This window comes from Terrapene carolina, unplaced genomic scaffold (assembly GCF_002925995.2).
Source record: "Terrapene carolina triunguis isolate 2854851 unplaced genomic scaffold, T_m_triunguis-2.0 Scaffold136, whole genome shotgun sequence".
NCBI lineage: Eukaryota > Metazoa > Chordata > Testudines > Emydidae > Terrapene > Terrapene triunguis.
The window spans coordinates 15,120,943-15,126,620 of NW_020664487.1; the positions used below are offsets into that span (position 1 = coordinate 15,120,943).

The 5,678-nt window shown below is 50.5% G+C and overlaps 1 protein-coding gene across 1 annotated transcript in view; it reads left to right on the top strand.

Moving 5' to 3' along the window:
- Positions 1 to 5,678, top strand: part of SRP72 (signal recognition particle 72) — a 46,300-nt gene that overhangs the window by 320 nt on the left and 40,302 nt on the right. The window lies entirely within an intron of this gene.

Sequence of the window (5,678 nt, forward strand, 5' to 3'; positions counted from 1 at the left end):
GTCGAGACCCCCCACGTCCAGCGCCGGGCTGATACCGGTTGCGGGGTGCCGGCACAGCTGCCACGCCTGGCTGGGCCCGGGACCCGGCCCTTCTGCCCGGGGCTCCCTGCCCTCGGGCCCGCGGTGCTGGGCAGCGCGGCCCGGCCCCACGCCTGTCCCGCCGCCGGCCCGGTGCAGGCAGGTGCCATATGCCTACGTGGAACAAACACGCCTGCTCGGGCGGTGCCTGCACTACACCGGCTTGGGCTTGATGGCCCGGAGCAGCGCGCTCAGCCCTTCCACTCCGCCCCATGGGTCCTCTGAACCCCCACGTTTCACCTCGCTTACAAACGACTGGCGGACAGTCCGACCCCAGGCTGCAGCAGCGTCCCGGCACGGTTCCTGAAATAGTGCAAACTTTCTCATTTTCCTCTGTATGAAATGGTAGTTTGTACTGACTTCGCTAGTGCTTTTTATGTAGCCTGTTCTAAAACTAGGCAACTATCTAGCGGAGTTGATGTACTCCCCGCCCCCCGAGGACCTCTGCGTACCCCTCTGATTGAGAATAACTGGCCTTGAGCACCCAGCTGCATTCCTAGTCCTCCATCTGTTAAAAGGCAGCACTACTATAACACAGGCAGAGAGAGCCTGGTACCTTCCATACCTGGAGCTTGAGACCCTCCAGCCCGATGTTGGACATGACTGAACAAAGACCGAGATGGCCTGTTTGCCCAATAACTTTTAGAAAATCCCAGCTATATAAGCATGTAACTCCATTCGCGGGGAGGTCTCCTAAAATGTGGCTCTGTGTTAGTCTAGCTCAGCAGTTTTCAAACTTTTTGAGCTGAGCTCCCCCTTTGAGTTAAAATTTTCAGTTGTGTCCCCGTCCCCCCCCCCGACAAAAAATGGTGAGTCGGGGGAGGAGGTGGCAATCCCTCTCTGAGTCATAGAATATCAGGGTTGGAAGGGACCTCAGGAGGTCATCTAGTCCAACCCCCTGCTCAAAGCAGGACCAATCCCCAACTAAATCATCCCAGCCAGGGCTTTGTCAAGCCTGACCTTAAAAAACCTCTAAGGAAGGAGATTCCACCACCTCCCTAGGTAACCCATTCCAGTGCTTCACCACCCTCCTAGTGAAATAGTTTTTCCTAATATCCAACCTAAACCTCTCCCACTGCAACTCGAGACTATTACTCCTTGTTCTGTCATCTGGTACCACTGAGAACAGTCTAGATCCATCCTCTTTGGAACCCCCTTTCAGGTAGTTGAAAGCAGCTATCAAATCCCCCCTCATTCTTCTCTTCTGCAGACTAAACAATCCCAATTCCCTCAGCCTCTCCTCATAAGTCATGTGCTCCAGCCCCCTCATCATTTTTGTTGCCCTCCGCTGGACTCTTTCCAATTTTTCCACATCCTTCTTGTAGTGTGGGGCCCAAAAGTGGACACAGTACTCCAGATGAGGCCTCACCAATGTCGAATAGAGGGGAATGATCACATCCCTCGATCTGCTGGCAATGCCCCTACTTATACAGCCCAAAATGCCATTAGCCTTCTTGGCAACAAGGGCACACTGTTGACTCATATCCAGCTTCTCGTCCACTGTAACCCCTAGGTCCTTTTCTGCAGAACTGCTGCCTAGCCATTCGGTCCCTAGTCTGTAGCAGTGCATGGGATTCTTCCGTCCTAAGTGCAGGACTCTGCACTTGTCCTTGTTGAACCTCATCAGGTTTCTTTTGGCCCAATCCTCTAATTTGTCTAGGTCCCTCTGTATCCTATCCCTACCCTCCAGCATATATACCACTCTTCCCAGTTTAGTGTCATCTGCAAACTTGCTGAGGGTGCAATTCACCCCATCATCCAGATAATTAATAAAGATGTTGAACAAAACCGGCCCCAGGACCGACCCTTGGGGCACTCCGCTTCATACCTGCTGCCAACTAGACATCGAGCTGTTGATCACTACCCGTTGGGCCCGACGATCTAGCCCAGTGGTCCCCAACACAGTGCCCATGGGTGCCATGGCACCCGCCGGGGCATTTATGTGTGCCCACCTAGTGCCCAGCAGGGGAGAGAAGCTGCGGCCCCGCGCCTGTGGTGGATAGAGAACTCCAGGGCTGTGAGCGCCGGTGTTCTCGGTCCCTGGCAGGTGCGGGGCCCCAGCTTAAGCCGGAGAGAAGCTGCGGCCCCGCGCCTGCCGGGGACAGAGAACTCCGGGGCTGCAGGCTGCGGGCGCCCGTGTTCTCGGTCCCAGGCAGGCGCGGGACCCGCCTAGTGCCCAGCAGGGGAGAGAAGCCGGGGCCCCGCGCCTGCTGGGGACAGAGTACTCCGGGGCTGCGGGCTCCGGTGTTCTCTGTCCTCGTGGCTTCTCTCTTCTCTCTGGATTCATATATTATGTAATATTAAATATGATGTTTTTCGTATTATTTAATGTACAAATACAAAATAAGTCTTGACAAATTGTTGGCGCCTGCCACACTCTTCTGAAAACATGAATGTGCTACTGGCCACAAAAAGGTTGGGGACCACTGATCTAGCCAGCTTTCTATCCACCTTATAGTCCAGTCATCCAGCCCATACTTCTTTAACGTGCTGGCAAGAATTTTGTGAGAGACTATCAAAAGCTTTGCTAAAGTCAAGGAATAACACATCCACGGCTTTCCCCTCATCCACAGACTCAGTTTTCTTGTCATAGAAGGCAATTAGGTTAGTCAGGCACGACTTGCCCTTGGTAAATCCATGCTGACTGTTCCTGATCACTTTCCTCTCCTCTAAGTGCATCAGAATTGATTCCTTGAGGACCTGCTCCATGATTTTTCCAGGGACTGAGGTGAGGCTGACTGGCCTGTAGTTCCCCGGATCCTCCTCCTTCCCTTTTTTAAAGATGGGCACTACATTAGCCTTTTTCCAGTCATCCGGGACCTCCCCGGATCGCCATGAGTTTTCAAAGGTAATGGCCAATGGCTCTGCAATCATATCTGCCAACTCCTTTAGCACCCTCGGATGCAGCGCATCCGGCCCCATGGATTTGTGCTCATCCAGCTTCTCTAAATAGTCCCAAACGACTTCTTTCTCCACAGAGGGCTGGTCACCTCCTCCCCATGCTGTGCTGTCCAGTGCAGCAGTCTGGGAGCTGACCTTGTTTGTGAAGGCAGATGCAAACAAATCATTGAGTACATTAGCTTTTTCCATATCCTCTGTCCCTAGGTTACCTCCCCCATTCAGTAAGGGGCCCACACTTTCCTTGACCACCTTCTTGTTGCTAACATACCTGAAGAAACCCTTCTTGTTACTCTTAACATCTCTTGCTAGCTGCAACTCCAAGTGTGATTTGGCCTTCCTGATTTCACTCCTGAATGCCTGAGCAATATTTTTATACTCCTCCCTGGTCATTTGTCCAATCTTCCACTTCTTGTAAGCTTCTTTTTTGTGTTTAAGATCAGCAAGGATTTCACTGCATCAGAGGGGTAGCCGTGTTAGTCTGAATCTGTAAAAAGCAACAGAGGGTCCTGTGGCACCTTTAAGACTAACAGAAGTATTGGGAGCATAAGCTTTCGTGGGTAAGAACCTCACTTCTTCAGATGAGGTTCTTCTTTCGTGGGTAAGAACCTCACTTCTTCAGCTTATGCTTCCAATACTTCTGTTAGTCTTAAAGGTGCCACAGGACCCTCTGTTGCTTTTTTCAAGGATTTCACTGTTAAGCCAAGCTGGTCGCCTGCCATATTTACTGTTCTTTCTACACATTGGGATGGTTTGTTCCTGCAACCTCAATAAGGATTCTTTAAAATACAGCCAGCTGAAGCCCAAGCTGCCTGGCGTCACCGCCCGCCCACCCAAATGTTCCTCCAGGCCCCCCGCAGTTTGAAAACCATCTCAAGTGACTTTCATTACATCACATTTTACTGTATTGACAACCTCTCCATCTACAGATATTTGTGTTTGTCCTCGGCTCCCAGGATCCTGATTCTGCAGTTGGGTCTGTGTAGGCAGAGCTTCATCGACCTCAGTTAGGCATTGCTTGTTCTTAGAAGCCTGCCTGCATGGATGTGATTTCAGGATCAGGGCTCCAGTGTCATGTATGTCCTGTGAGGGTAACGCTGGTGGTCAGGCAGCTGGTTTTCTGTGACCACTGCTTTTCATGCTGACTTGTTTAGTTTTATTCTTTCCTTGTGCTCCCCTCATCTTTTCATTTATCCACTTGTTTGTAACTTTACACTTAGATTGTAAGGTCTTCCAGGCAGGGGTTGTCTCTATTGTGTTTCTACAGTGCCCAGCACAATGGGGCCCTGGGTTATAGGCTTTACAGTAATACAAATAATAAAGAAAAGCATCTACAGTACAGTAGCAAGATGCAGACTATATTTTATTGAGTAGTAATATTATGTGAACAGTTCCATTGCTAAAGTATGATGTGGCTTCATAAATCCATTGGTTTGCAATCAGGCTAACCTTGGTAAGAGAAAGGAAAAGGGGGAAAACTGATGGAAGTAGAAGCAAGAGATGAAGAATGCATATTTAAGCCCTAGTCCTGCATTAGAGGCTGTAGTTTGATTGTGTTTAGCTATGTGACCTAGATAAGGTTCCCGTAGAGCCTGACGTTTTCTAGGTGTTACATTTATGGAGACAGAACAAGGTGAATTTATTAGAATTTTGATTCTTGTAAGTTTTGTAGAAGCACCCATAAGCTTTGTCAAATCAGAGTTTGGGATTGTTGGGTGGCACCCAGGGAACTTCAGCCCTGCGAGATTTTGGTCTGGAGGAAGGAGCCTTGGTCTTTGTGTGCAGCTTTGGAAGCAGCTGACCTATGGCTAACTGGAATTTGGACAGTCAGGGTTGAAGGGTGTTGTCTACACTACGGGATTACTCCGATTTTACAGAATTTGATCTTTGGCAACAAATTGTATAAAGTCGAGTGCATGCAGCCACACTAAGCACATTAATTCGGCGGTGTGTGTCCATGTACTGAGGCTAGCGTTGACTTCCGGAGTGTTGCACTGTGGGTAGCTATCCCATAGTTCCCGCAGTCTCCCCCGCCCATTGGAATTCTGGGTGGAGATCCCAATGCCTGATGGGGCAAAAAACATTGTTGCGGGTGGTTCTGGGTACGTCGTCCTCCTCCCTCCGTGAAAGCAACGGCAGACAACCGTTTCGCGCCTTTTTCCTGGGTGAACAGTGCAGACGCCATACCACGGCAAGCATGGAGCCCGCTCAGCTCAAGACAGCAGTCATGAACATTGTAAACACCTCGTGCATTATCGTGCAGTCTATGCTGAACCAGGACCTGAAAAACTAGGCGAGGAGGAGGTGGCGACAGCAGCGTGGCGATGAGAGTGATGAGGACATGGACATGGACACAGAATTCTCTCAAACCGTGGGCCCCGGCGCTTTGGAGATCATGGTGTTAATGGGGCAGGTTATAGCCGTGGAATGTCGATTCTGGGCCCAGGAAACAAGCACAGACTGGTGGGACCGCATAGTGTTGCTGGTCTGGGAGGATTCCCAGTGGCTGCGTAACTTTTGCATGCGTAAGGGCACTTTCATGGAACTTTGTGACTTGCTTTCCACTGCCCTGAAGCGCCAGAATACCAAGATGAGAGCAGCCCTCTCAGTTGAGAAGCGAGTGGTGATAGCCCTGTGGAAGGTTGCAACGTCAGACAGCTACCGGTCAGTCGGGAATCAATTTGGAGTGGGTAAATCTACTG